Here is a 14,883-nt window from a genome sequence, read left to right on the forward strand (position 1 = left end):
ACACTTGGTTTAATGCTCTGCTGTCGCCACCTTGACATTCTTAATTATTTTTGAACAAGGGGCTTTGCATTTTCACTTTGCACTGGGTGCTGAAAATTGTGTAGCTGGTCCTGGCTGTAGCATAACAGATGCACATCCCTTTGTGTCTAGGGGTGTTAGAAGCTCTGGGGACTTATTTGATCATTCTTTTTTGCATACTCTTCATTGAAGATCAGGCTTTTGGGTTCTTCCTATTCTCATGATTTGGGGTGATAATATTAGAGGCCAGGGACCCTCCCCCATGATAGAGAAATTTGATAGGAAGGGAAGAGAAGCTCAGGAAGAGGGATAGGGCAACCTAGGCTTACAATTTATCAGGAATTGAGAACCTATTGGAAATAATAAGGTGAGACCATATGGCCCAGCCAAGATAGTCTCTGAGCATTCATAAGAAAACAAAGAAATTCGTCCAAATGTTTACTATTACTCAGTCTTTAGACCCAAACTCCAGTATAGATCTGGCAGAGCACAAGTGGAAGCTCTTTTCAACCACTCCCCTCGCTAAATTCAGACACTTTGCAGAACCTACACATTTCTCAGCAACAAGAGAAAATTTGCAATATAGTTTTATTTATAACTCATTCAAGAAGGTAGCCCAATCAGCGTTTTGCAGTCTGAACAAAGAGAGGAACACTCCGGGAGGTAACTTAATTAGGCATCTTGAGGGAAGAAAGAAAGCATGTTCTTGAATCTTTCCTCCAGAGGAAGAAATATCCTATTCAAGTATACATAAATTTTAAAAGCTTCGGTTGTCATCAGTAATACAAGTTTGATAGGTGACTGCATTTCTTGCCTCTCCCCAGTCTAATAGCTATAGTCCAAAAGTTGGAGCAAGTTTCCCCAAGGGCTAAAACTGTTAGGATCGCCAAACAAGAATGTCCGCTGTGAAACCAGTGAACTCAGGCAGTTCACAGCTTTCATTCTCCCTTTCCATAAACGGCACTTCATTGCTCCTCCATAGGCTGGGGGGAAATGGGTTTATTGCATTCATTTCAAGAAATATTCCTGCACCTCTTTTGTGGGCCTCCCTACGATTTCAGTTATATTTCATCTTCTAAGAAGTTTGCTAAATGCAGCTTCAAGCAGCTCACTCAGGTAGGTGTGCTTGAACCATTATCATCCATTTTTCAATAAAGCTGTGGGTGAAAGTGTCATTGATTCTTTTTCATCAGGAGAGAATATTAGCTTTTTATCCTCATCATATTATCTCTCTGCTTGACTGATAAAACTGCCATGCTGAAGGAAAGGTCAGGAATTATCGAGTGGGTGTTCATTTCATTCATCTCTCACCCCCCTCTTTCAACAAATGTATTGGGAATGTAACAGAAAATTTGTGTTTATGAAATGAGACTAGAGGAGAGAGATAAATGGGTGAAGTTCTCATGGATTAATGACTTCATTTTGTTGCCTAGAAATATGTGAGCTTTAAAGGGTCTTCATTTATAACTTATACTCACCCCTTATTTCATTTTCTTATTTTGATAGAAAGAATTCTCAAATGACATTCTGCTGAGCAGTAAGGCTTCTTTGATGGGTTAACCATTCCTGGACATGGGGGTGGGGGGACAGGAGAGGACAGATGGTTCTCGTGGCAGGAAGAAGATGACAGCACTCTCATTATTCAATGTAGCCAAAGAAGTTATAATTAGCGTGAGTTACTTCTAATTATATTTCATTTTCCATGTCGCTGTGATGAGAGTCAAAGGATGAAGAGAATCAAAACAGAAAAGATTTGTGAGGCCACTGGTGTGTAATTCCAAGGAAACCAAACTGTAAACATAGGTAGTAAAATGAATGGGCCAGCTCAGGGGGCCTCTTCCCTTCCCATTCCACTTTTGGTGATTTTTTTCTGCCCTATATTCTTCAGATGCTCTGATGAGGTTGGTAGTTTAGGTTTTTTTCCTTCACTCTGTCGCTACTGGCTAACTCTAGAACAGCAATCTCACTGAACCCCTGGGGGAAAGCGTGATTTTAGTCAGTGAGATCTAGTTTGGGTTTTTTGTTTGTTTGTTTGTTTGTTTTTGTGGTACGCGGGCCTCTCACTGATGTGGCCTCTGCTGTTGCAGAGCACAGGCTCCGGACGCGCAGGCCTAGCGGCCATGGCTCACGGGCCTAACCGCTCCGCGGCATGTGGGATCTTCCCGGACCGGGGCGCGAACCCGTGTCCCTTGCATCGGCAGGCGGACTCTCAACCACTGCGCCACCAGGGAAGCCCTAGTTTGGGTTTTTTTGTTTTGTTTTTTTGGGTTTTTTGCCCGCATTGCGTGGCATGCAGAGCTTCCCCAGCCAGGAATTGAACCCTCACCCCCTGCAGTGGAAGCATGGAGTCTTAACCACTGGACCATGCCAGGGAAGTCCAGTGAGATCTAGTTTGAATCCCAAATTGGCCATTTAATAATTGCATGACATCAGGCAAACAATTCTCTTCATCTTGTTGTTCTTGAAAAACAAAAAAAAAGGAGTGGGGGTGAGAGGTGATTATACTATGAAGTTTCACTTTGTCTCTGTTTTCTATCCCTCCCACCCAATTGGTCAGTAAGACTTTTCCAGTTATATCCAGTCAATATCTTCTGAGTCTACGATCTGCTCATTTTTTCATGCCATTACTTTACACCAGACCCTCACTGTATATTACGTGGACTATTGAAATGGCCTTTGAGTTGGTTTCCCCTCCTCTAATCTCACACTCCTTTCCCACTTATTTTTCACCTGTTCAAGACTATATTCTTCCCAGCTGCATATTTGATTCAATTCCTAGCCCCTCAATATGCTGTCAACGTTATAGTAAAGTCTACATGGCTTTTCATGATATGTAAACTTTTTCACAATCTGGCTGTTGCCTACAACTCTAACTTTTCCACCCTGTCTCTCCATTTAATGAACCTTGTTGAGCTAACTATTTAATTTCTTTGTCCATGCATATCCCTAGGCCTAAAAAGTCTCTCCACATGCCATTTCCTTACTCCTCGTGGGGACTTGCTATTTATCTTTGAAACTCAGCTTAAATATATTCTTCCTCTCCCTCATTCTTTTGAATAATCTTTATACTTTAAACATATTTCTATTGTTATTTATGCCTATTATACTAAGTCACATTGGTTTTATATGTGCTAGGTTGTTAGGACATGAATTAATGTGTTAATGAAGTCACAAGCATTTATAATTACCTAAACTTTCAGGATCACAGTTCACGTTAGATGCCCAATAAATGTTAGCCTCTCTTGTACTTTCCCCTTTTCTTCTTTCTTAATGTCAGTGTTTTACTTACACACACACACACACACACACACACACACACACACACACACACACACGATGTTGTGGAAAAGCCTAAAAGACATCCTTGAGAAATGCTTGCTTTAGGGAAACCAAGTGAATAATAATTTCCGTAGGAAATAGCAGCACACCAGGTGCAAGAAAGCCCCCAAAGGTGCAGTGAATGATGTGGAGCAATTCGCTTAGATTACCTTCTCATTGGTATGAATCTTGGTAGGAAAAAAAATCTGTCTCCTATTTTCCAGCCCTGCGTTTTACTCAGCTCCTGGAGGTTCACTGAAAGTACCTTTCTGTAAGCTACTGTCTCTCTCTGGGAGTTTCTCCCTTTCTTCAGCCAACTGTCTCCAATTTGAGCCATAAATTAAGGCTCCCTTCCTCTGGGAAGCAGCCCTAACTTGCTGAGGCTGGTTTCATTACCTCTTCTCTGTGTTGTCCTATCCCCTGAGCTTTCTACCTTCCACTCTGTCTTGTAATCATCTGTAATCATACGTTATTCTTCCCCATCTGGTTGTGAGCTTCCTGAAGACAGGGTTAGTGGTTCATTGGTCCCTAAGTCCCCATGACCTGTACAATGCAGACATTCAGTAAATATTTGAATGAATTAGTGAGTCACAGAAGGAGGTCTTTGCCTGTCATTGTTTTTTCTATGTTCCCCTTTCCAGAGTGTATCCCTCTAGGTGGCAGTGACTGTTCTTTGTATTCTGTGTATGCAGCAGCGCTTTGCATGTTATGCAGACTGAGTGGAGGCAAAAGCCCTAAAAGCCAGGAGTACCTACCCTACCTCTTCCCATCCAAGAGAAGTGGGGGATGTAAAAAAATCAATTTGGAAAGACTCAGAGATACAAGCCTACACTTTTTTTTTTAATTTTTATTTATTTATTTATGGCTGCATTGGGCCTTCGTTGCTGTGCACAGGCTTTCTCTGGTTGCGGCGAGCGGGGGCTACTCGTGGGCTTCTCATTGCGGTGGCTTCTCTTGTTGCAGAGCACAGGCTCTAGGAACGCAGGCTCAGTAGCTGTGGCACACGGGCTTAGGTGCGCCGCGGCATGTAGGATCTTCTCGGACCAGGGCTCGAACCCGTGTCCCCTGCATCGGCAGGCGGATTCTTAACCACTGTGCCAGCAGGGAAGCCCCAAGCCTACTTGGGGCTTCTTGATCTTGACGTCCACTTGCAAACATTTGCGATGTCTTTCTCTTTTTGGCCTCTCATTAAACCTGCAGAAATTATGGGAAAGTTAAACAGCTCTTGGCTGGCACTTAACTTTTTCCTCTTTGAAATCTGCAAGTTCTCGTTATTTCTTGCCCTCACGTGGGTCAGAGTTCCCTTCTCTGCTGGAAACAGCCTGTCCACTGATGCCCCAGCACACCCCCACTCCTGCCTTTCTGCTTGCAGTTTTAGAATGCTGTAACACTTAGGGAAACTTCTTCTGATTAAAAAGGTTTAAAATGAGTCAAGATGGCAGGTTAAAAATAACGGAAATGCTCCTGCTGTCCCAGTTTATTAAACGATGTCCTGGCAGTTAAAACCTCCAGGCAGTGCCTCCGGCGAACTGAGTCCAGCACCTCATCATTATCCTCCAGAAATCCTTGGGTCGATTGAATCTGCAACCATTAGCTAGAATGGAAAGGTTTTGACCTGTCATTTAAACAAGAAGAGTCAACCAAGCCAAGTTCTTAATTACAGGGAAGATTTTTAGTGTTATAAGACTAAATGGCCTCTCTAATTTGTAAAGGAATAATAGGGGAGTATCTTACAGCTTCCTTGACTATCCACCTTTCATTTGCATCACTGACAGTCTGGATTAGGTGTCCTTCCCAAGCATTCTGAAAACACTTCCATGATCTCTGTATCACAGCTCTCACTGATGTGACATGTACCTCAGAGTGGTAGCTAGGAAGGCAGCACCTGGAGTTGAATTGCTCAAGAGTGGATGTCAGCCCTGCCCCTTATTAGCTGTGCCATCTTGGGCAAGTTACTTTACCACTCTGTGCTTCAGTTTAGTTGGAACAGGGGGATGTTTAGCTATTTTTGTGGTTGTAGAGTAACCTTGACTCTGCCTTGTTTTAGACATGGTCCCAGCATGGCCTTGTCTTATTACTCTTTATATGGCATGACCACAGTTTATGCCTGGCTGCGGAACTATGGCCCAGGGTTCTTTTGAACTGCTAATTCCATAGGAAGTTAAAAGTCCCCTCTCTCTGCTTCTCCAGTGACTTCATTCACATGGTCACCTCAGGGAGCCTCCAGTACTCTCATTCCTATCCACCCCAACCAACCAATAGCAACTCATGTGCCCCACCTTCTCATTCTGACCACTATTACGTCAGTTTAGAAATTTGACACTTCTTTTCTCTTTAATGAAAATATATTTGAAACAGTGTTTCTATATCTTCCTGTTTGTCGCTACAACATCCTTAATTTATCTGAACATTGATAACATAATAAAACTTCTAAATATAAATCTGATTATGACACCATCTTGTTTAACAATGTTCCCTCCAGCACTGAGGAAATTCAGCTATTCTTGGATTGGCTTATGAGACCTTCCTGATACAGTCCTTGCCAGTCTGCATTGGAAATACAACTCAACCCATGCCCTCAGGCAGCTCCCTTTTGTAGGATACAGAGATCAGTCCTCTTCCCATGTTTGAGCTTCTTCTAATTATATCCATTAGACCAGGAACATCTCATTGGCTGAAAGTGAAACTGAGCAGGACCCTGCAGGGCCTTCCCAGGGACAGAAGTCCCCCTGGTCCAAGCCCCCCACACCTTGTTTGTAAAAGAGCTTTAGCCTCCTAGGCCTTCCTTGAGTTCCAAAGAGCAAATTTAATCAGACAAATGAAAAAAAAATGCAGAAACAAAGGAAAACAGTCAAGCAAGACAAAATAGCCATGAAACAAAGTCAAAGACCTTTAGTTACTTATCAAGTGGTACAGATAGTATCCTGAGCCATTGAGTTGTTTGCAGATACTAAAACCCCTACCAGGTGGAAGAAGTTAACTACATGCTGACCACCAGCACGTTGACCCCAGACAGGTTGGAACCAGAAGGTTGATGATTGAGATTCCCCAAATATCACCCTGTTACATCACCACCAATCAATCAGAGAATTGTGCACGAGCTGATCACACACCCTGTGACCCTCTCCCTCACATTATCTTTAAAAACTCTTCCCTGAAAGCCATCAGGGAATTGGGTCTTTTGAGCATGAGCTTCCCGGTTTCCTTGCTTAGTGTCTTGCCATAAACTCTGTACTTTCCTTCACAACAACCAGGTGTCAGTAGATTGGCTTTGCTGCACATTGGGAGAGCAGACCCAAGTTTGGTTCTGTTACAAAAGAAAGCTTTGGGCTTCCCTGGTTGCGCAGTGGTTGAGAGTCTGCCTGCCGATGCAGGGGACACAGGTTTGTGCCCCGGTCCGGGAAGATCCCACATGCTGCGGAGCAGCTGGGCCCGTGAGCCATGGCCACTGGGCCTGCACGTCTAGAGCCTGTGCTCCGCAACGGGAGAGGCCACAACAGTGAGAGGCCCTCGTACCGCAAAAAAAAAAAAAAAAAAAAAAAGCTTTGATGAAAACATAGATGGATGGAAAGGTTAATGATGAAATTTACACTTGGGGACAGAGTATGAGGGGGGAAGGAAATAGGAAATGGGAAAATTCGGTGGAGAATTGGAAGATGGAGAAGAAAAACAAAAAAAGTGGATTTGCGAAAGGAAGAAAGATAAAAAGACCAGGAAAAGTAAGAAAAAATCAAATCAAATCCCTGTATTGTGTCCCAGGTGTGAGTTCTTTGACTCTGACTGTCCTGTTGTTGCAGGTGGGCATTTTTATATTCCCACCAGATGATGCGAAGACTTGGCAGCAGGCAGACTTTGGGAATGATGGCTGTGTCTGCTACAGGGTTTGGGACATGCTTTCTTGACAACCAAACTTTTTAATATAATTAGATTGATCTTTCCTATCACTTGCCATGTGAATTACTTGTAGTAATTTACACTGAAAAATTAAAAAGAAGGAAGTTTTGTACTATGCTGTGAAATTCAACCAGAGGGTATTCTCTGTTGGGTGGCTGGCTTACAAAAATTATCCCCAAATGATTCAAATGCAGTGTGGCACTGCAGGTCCAGAAGAGGCTTTGACAGAGCAATATTTTTCCTTACCGTCTCAAAAACCTTTTGGTACACTAAAAAAAAAGTGAAAGCAGAAACATAGATTGGGTCATAACTGCTAAACGTGTGTTAATCCCTTGACCATTTTGACACTCTATCAGATTCTATGAAACGTGTTCAAAACACACTTCTGGGAAAGAGGAACATAATACCATCCAGATTTCCAAACCTGTGATGTGTTACCAGATAGAGAAATAATTGAACTCTCTAAAAAACGTGTTTCTGATACTTAGTTTTGCATTCACACTGGAAATAACAAGTGTGATGTAACTAAACGTGTAGGATTTGATGCATGTTTCAGTTCTAATTACCATCAGTAATCCAATTAACATTGCGAACTAGAAAAATTCATTAAAATTCGTGCAGTACAATCTTCTCTCACTGAAAATTATACTTCTTGGGAAGATGCTTTTATCCTGATTATCAAATTTTGGTGAAATAAATAAAATTGGTGAATAGATGTTGCCATACCTGCAAGAGTCTGCTGTGGAAAAGTTCCATTCCATTAATTTCATCACTTATTGTCTGAACACTTGTTTGTGCAAGATGTAGTCAGGTTTTGAGGGGGGGGTACAGATCTCTTATGAGGAATTTATTAACTGTCACAGAGATAAGAAAACTTATAAATAGCCGTGGTTGGGTAAACAACAGGACACAAGAGACACACAGATGACACTGTGGAGCTTCAGAAGATGTAGATTAAGACAGTCTCTTCAATAAGTAGTGCTGGGAAAACTGGACAGCTACATGTAAAAGAATGAAATTAGAACACTCCCTAACACCATACACAAAAATAAACTCAAAATGGATTAAAGACCTAAATGTAAGACTGGGCACTATAAAACTCTTAGAGGAAAACATAGGAAGAACACTCTGACATAAATCACAGCAAGATCTTTTTTGACCCACCTCCTAGAGTAATGAAAATAAAAACAAAAATAAACAAATGGGACCTAATGAAATTTAAAAGCTTTTGCACAGCAAAGGAAACTATAAACGAGATGAAAAGACAACCCTCAAAATGGGAGAAAATGTTTGCAAATGAAGCAACGAACAAGGGATTAATCTCCAGAATATACAAATGGCTCATGCGGCTCTATATTAAAGAAACAAACAATCCAATCAAAAAATGGGTGAAGACCTAAATAGACATTTCTCCAAAGAAGACATACAGATGGCCGAGAGACACATGAAAAGATGCTCAACATCACTAATCATTAGAGAAATACAAATCAAAACTACAATGAGGTATCACCTAGCACCAGTCAGAATGGCCATCATCAAAAATCTACAAACAATAAATGCTGGAGAGGGTGTGGAGAAAAGGGAACCCTCCTACACTGTCGGTGGGAATGTAAATTGATACAGCCACTATGGAGAACAGTATAGAGGTTCCGTAAAAATCTAAAAATAGAATTACCATATGACCTAGCAATCCCACTACTGGGCATATACCCAAAGAAAACCATAATTCAAAAAGACACATGCACCCCAATGTTCATAGCAGCACTATTTACAATAGCCAGGTCATGGAAGCCACCTAGATGCCCATCGACAGACGAATGCATAAAGATGTGGTACAGGGACTTCCCTGGTAGTCCAGTGGTTGGGAATCTGCCTGCCAATGCAGGGGACATGAGTTTGAGCCCTGGTCTGGGAGGATCCCACATGCCGCAGAGCAACTAAGCCCATGCGCCACAACTGCTGAGCCTGTGCTCTGGAGCCTGGGAGCCACAACTGCTGAGCCCACATGCCACAACTGCTGAAGCCCGCGTGCCTAGAGCCCATACTCGACAACGAGAGAAGCCACTGCTATGAGAAGCCTGCGCACTGCAACAAAGAGTAGCCCCCACTCGCTGCAACTAGAGAAAGCCCATGCACAGTAATGAAGACCCAATGCAGCCAAAAAAAAAAGATAAATAAATTAATTAATTTAAAAAAAGATAAATTAATTAATTTAAAAAATTAATTTAAAAAATTAATAAATTAATTTAAAAAAAGATGTGGTACGTATATACAATGGAATACTACTCAGCCATAAAAAAATGAAATTGGGTCATTTGTAGAGATGTGGATGGGCCTAGAGACTGTCATACAGAGTGAAGTTAGTCAGAAAGAGAAAAACAAATATTGTATTAACATATATGTATAGAATCTATAAAATTGGTACAGATGAACCAGTTTGCAAGGCAGAAATAGAGACACAGACATAGAGAACAAACGTATGGACACCAAGGGGGGGAAGGGGGAGTGGGATGAATTGGGATATTGGGATTGACATATATACACTAATATGTATAAAACAGATAACTAATGAGAACCTGCTGTATAGCACAGGGGACTCTACTCAGTGCTCTGTGGTGACCTAAATGGGAAGGAAATCCAAAAAAGAGGGGATATATGTATACATAGAGCTGATTCACTTCTCTGTACAGCAGAAACTAGCACAATATTGTAAAGCAACTATACCCCAATTAAAAAATAGAAAGAAGAAGATGTAGATCCTGTTCCTTTGGTGTCAGAGATAGGAAGAGGCTGTGCAGAGGCAGTGGCACTGAGCTGAGACCTGAAAGAGAGTAGAGTATAGGATGTTTGAGGGGAAGGGTAGAGGGTGGACAAAACCACCACTTTGGAATCATTTCCAGGTATCTGCTCTTTGATGACTTTGCTCATCTTGACTGCTGGCAGGGAATCACTCTGACATTTAAAACTGCACTCCTTGAAAAAAAGCTCACAAATTAAGACAAAACTAACACTACACAACTCACAGCATGGCTGGTAAATTGAAAGTTTAGATACAACAGCATCGTAGAAGAAGGATTGGTAGAACATAGGGATAGTGTGAGTTGGAAATGGCTGGTTGGAGATAAAAGATGCCAGGTTGGTCCAAGGTAGTTCTAAGGATATGAGTAATAATACTTCACACCCTCAGCAAGTGTGAGAGAGTGCCCACCATGTATCATGGCAATTCTAAAAGCCTGGGAAATGAAAATGATGCGATATAGTTCTTATTATTGAGAAGGAAAGAAGCTTTGCCTCTTCTGAGCCACACTTGTCTGTTTACATACTAGATACTTCCTGTGAATTGATTTCCATTTACCAGCCATGCTGTGAGTTGAGTATAATGTTAGTTTTGTCCAACAGCGAGTACGCAGGTGCGGCCCACTGTTATAGTAACGTAGTAACTGTGGTAGGTTGGTTCATTCAAGATGCCATGTTACACATTCCCTTCGGGAAAGAGACAGACGTGACTAATAATTCCGATGTTAGCTAACAAGACCCACAATTATGACCACGGGGGTCTTTATCCAAATCTCAGCTTAAATGGTGATTTTTCTCAAGTCATCAGGAGTGGAGGCAGGGCTCTGATTCCAGGGCCCCTGCTAAGGTAATGTGATCCTGGAGCCAGCTGCTGGCTCAGAGGTTTCCTGTTTCTCCTGCTTCCTGGTATGGCTAAGGCAGCAGCTGCTTTGGAAGATCATCCCTGCACAATTGCTCTGGGAGGATCAAGAGGGTCAGCTCAGACCTGGTCTCCAGGTTTTGAATACTATCTGCTTAAAATCATGACATTGGTTTCTATTATCTGCAACTGTACTGTGATTGGTGAATACAGTAATAAATATAATTCACCATATGAATGTGTCATGAAAGAAAAGAGCATTAGTATTACCTACATAAATGCTAAAAAAGCATTTTCTCAAAAAATGTCTATGTGTGAGCAATAATCAGGTAGTGAAAATAAAATAAATACAAATTATACACTTAGTCAAGTATATAAACAGTGCTTTTGTATACACTTAACAAAAATGATTTATATGAAGAAATTTTAAAATTCTGCTAAACACACACACACATACACACTTGTACCTATAATAGTTAAATAGAGAACCATTGTATTTGCAGAAGACTTGTCATTATTTATTAATTTTAGTACTTAAAAGTTCTCCTGAATTTTCTAATTGTTTGTACTAGTATATTTTAAAGTTGGATTTCTACCTTGCTTCTTATACCAAAATAACTTTCAGTTTGACACATTTTAACCTCAAAACAAACCACAAAAATGCTAACATTAAGCATGACTGAATTGACATTATCTTGAAGTAGACGAAGTATTCTATGTAAGATTCAGATTTCATAAGATTTAAATTAAAATAATAATAAAAGTAACTCCATAAAATCTCTGAACTTTGCATGTTAAAAAATCACAAAATCAAAACATAAATGAGAAACTAGAGAATAAATATTTGCAACATTTATTTCACTGACTCTATAACAGTACTATAAAAATGTAGTACAATTAATAAATGAGAAAGTATCTTAAATGATTTTCAACTAAATAAATTTAAAAAATAAATAAATGAAAATATGCTAAAACATACTCCTAACTAAAGACATTGAAATGAAATTAAAATTGGGATAAACTTTCTAATTTATTCAACTGGGAAAATTTTTGAATTTGATAATATTGATACTGAAAAGATGAGGAATTATTACTTCTCTTCAGAGGAAATTAAAAAGCTTAGTGCTTAGATTCAGCAATTCCAATCTCTTTATTTATACCTGGAAAAGTTGGCCAAGTTACTGGAACTAGAATGTTCACCACAGCTTTGTTTATGATATAACAAATAACAGAAGAGAAGGAATGGTCAAATAAAATATAGTTTAAACCTAAATAAATATTATAATAGACTATTTTATAACCATTAAAAAGTATAGGAAGTCTAGGAAGAGGATATAGATAATATATGCTTTGTGGAAAGATCTCTAACATATATTATTAAGTGCAATAAACAAAGATGTACATTATTTTTTGCATAAATATGAACAATTATCTATATATTCACAAACAAGTATACATTGGTGCATGCACAAAAAAAATTGTCTTGAAGGAATTACATGAGCTTGTTATCATGGTGACTTTGGACTAGGGGACTTGTAATGTGCAGAAGGACACTTTGCTTCACTACTTGTATTTTTCTACATTATTTGAATTTTCCAAACTTGACCATGACATGTTTTAATTAGAAAATTTACCTACACAGATTATTTAAAACGTGAGATTGTAGGCATTTTTGCCTTTTTCATTTTATACACAGCTTAGAGTCTAGTTAGTGGGTATAGTGGATCAGATGTATCTAACCGTTCTTGAGGACTTATAGGTGACTATGAATTCTCTTCCTATTCTATACCACAGTGACGTGAATCACGGGAGACTGATGCCACCCCTCCATATGTGAAGCTTCAGAGACTCAGAAATGTCACCAGGACTTGGCTGATGTCACACACAAGGTAGGAAGTGGAGAAAGGATTTCAACACACATGTTGTCTCCTCATGTTGTGCACATTCCACACAGATTTCACTTCCTACTGACCATAACAAAAATATATTTCCTTCACACAATACATTTCTAATGTTAAAAGTTATTTTAATTTCAAGTATGAATGAATGCTTCATTTTTGCCCATGAATAAAAATGGAAGATAATATGCTGAGATGACACTGCATCAGTAAAAAATGATAATCTATTATCATAGCATGTGTAGGTGTGATATCTTCTCACTAATGACTTGCTATGCATAAGCACCAGGAGATGAACTTGACATTTGATACTGATACAACCTTAAAGAGAAGACCTTGTATTGTTCTTAAGGAACACTATTATACCTTCCTTAAAGTTTGAAGAGCTTTATTTTCCAAAAATGGAAGTATAGAATTGGTCCTAGTCAGAATGGAGCAGTCGACAGCCCTCTGACTTTATATTCTGTTCTTCCCTCTGCAAGACCCTTTCCTACCTCTTTATTTCTTAGGCCATGTGTCTCTTTTTCCATCAGTTCTCTCCACTTCTATAGCCTCAGAGTCTCTTAAAGGGGCAGTGGCCCGACACAGGGCTGTAGTGATTCGCAACTCCTGTCTGTGGGATTAAAGTGATGCTTTAATTTGAACCTATATCTGAATTCTGTCATAGACGTCATTGGTATTTTAAAACATTCTTTCATCTCCCATAAAAGAACTTCAGGAAAAGGGTGAGGGGTTCTTGTTTGGAACTGGAACCAAGGCATCTGAGCAGGCTGAGGGCTTGAGACACCAGAGGCTGCTTTGGTCTAGTGAGCAGTTGTTTCCATTTCGGTGTTCTTGTAGCCCCAGCAGGGATGCTGGAGGATTAAGCTGGGCTTGATTGAAAGGCTACAGAAGAGAATGGAGACTAGGTATTTCTTGCCCTACTTGTCTCTGTTCTCCTCAGTCTCATATTTATCTTCTTGCCACAGTATCATCTCAAATGTCACCTCTTCCAAGAGGCCCTTGCCTCACCTGGCAGAAGCAGAAGAGGAACGAGGAACCAGTCTCTGTAAATGCCATTTCAGTGACCTTCCTAACATAAGGCTTTTCCTATACTCTGTTGCTCAAAAGCCTCTTGCAGCACCTCCTATATCTGGGCTTGAATCCTCAGCCTGACAATTCAAACACTCTCCAGTTAGGCCTCCCTTGTCCTTTTAGTGCCTGTTCCTCTGGTACCTGCTCCCATCCTCGGCCCTCAAACACCGTGCTGGATCCCCTAACACCTGAGTGCGTGGAAAAGCCTCCTTCGCTCATGTAACTCACACATCCCTCAGGGCACCTTCCTTTTCCGTTCCTTAAATTAATTACATTAAAATGATTTTATAGGTTTATATTATGAGTCATCAGCCACCATTTAATGGTAATATATAATCTCTCCCCATGGGGTGCTCTAGTCCAACTTCTCTATGGTGGTTTACAGCGCATTCATCACTAGACCATGTCCTGTGGTTACCTGCATAAACATCATTTCTCCTCTAACTTACTGCAAGCTTCTGTTTATGTCTGAATCCCCGCTCCTGAGGGCCTCGCACATGGCTAAAGAAAACCTTTGTTCATCAGAAATGACTGAGGAGATATAGGAGCTCTTTGTGTTTACTGAGGACCGTACTGAGGGCTTCTGCATACAGAAGGCATTCATATAGGACCCAGATTTTCTGAGATTTTTCTCAATTTCAAAAAGGATGTCTCATTGTCACATCATATGTCTTGACTTCTGGGTGCAAAATATAGTGACATCAGTGTATTAACATTTCTCTTTATGTGAAACATGATGCTCAACGTGGGCGTATCATTTCTACTTTGAACTCATAACAACATTTACTCTATGTTTTCCTAAATTGTTCTTGATCTGTAGTTGCTCCAACTCACATGCAAGTAAACACACAAATACACAAAAACACAGTTTTGATGTCAGTGTTGTAGTATCTGTGCAAGAGGCTGAAATTAGTCCAGCCTTTCCCATGACTATCTCAAAGGGCCTTTTCTGCCATCACTCCTCAAGAGCAGATCTGCAGTTCTTTCTTTAATACATGCCTCATGTACCTGGGACATACCTTTCCA

General features: G+C 40.4%; 1 long non-coding RNA gene across 1 annotated transcript in view; it reads left to right on the forward strand.

Moving 5' to 3' along the window:
* Positions 1–14,883, forward strand: part of LOC137233079 (uncharacterized) — a 107,656-nt gene that overhangs the window by 77,432 nt on the left and 15,341 nt on the right. The window contains exon 2 of the long non-coding RNA XR_010947284.1: positions 12,680–12,774. This is a non-coding gene — a long non-coding RNA (uncharacterized lncRNA). The remainder of the gene's footprint in view (positions 1–12,679; positions 12,775–14,883) is intronic.

Source organism: Pseudorca crassidens, chromosome 10 (assembly GCF_039906515.1).
Source record: "Pseudorca crassidens isolate mPseCra1 chromosome 10, mPseCra1.hap1, whole genome shotgun sequence".
Lineage (NCBI taxonomy): Eukaryota > Metazoa > Chordata > Mammalia > Artiodactyla > Delphinidae > Pseudorca > Pseudorca crassidens.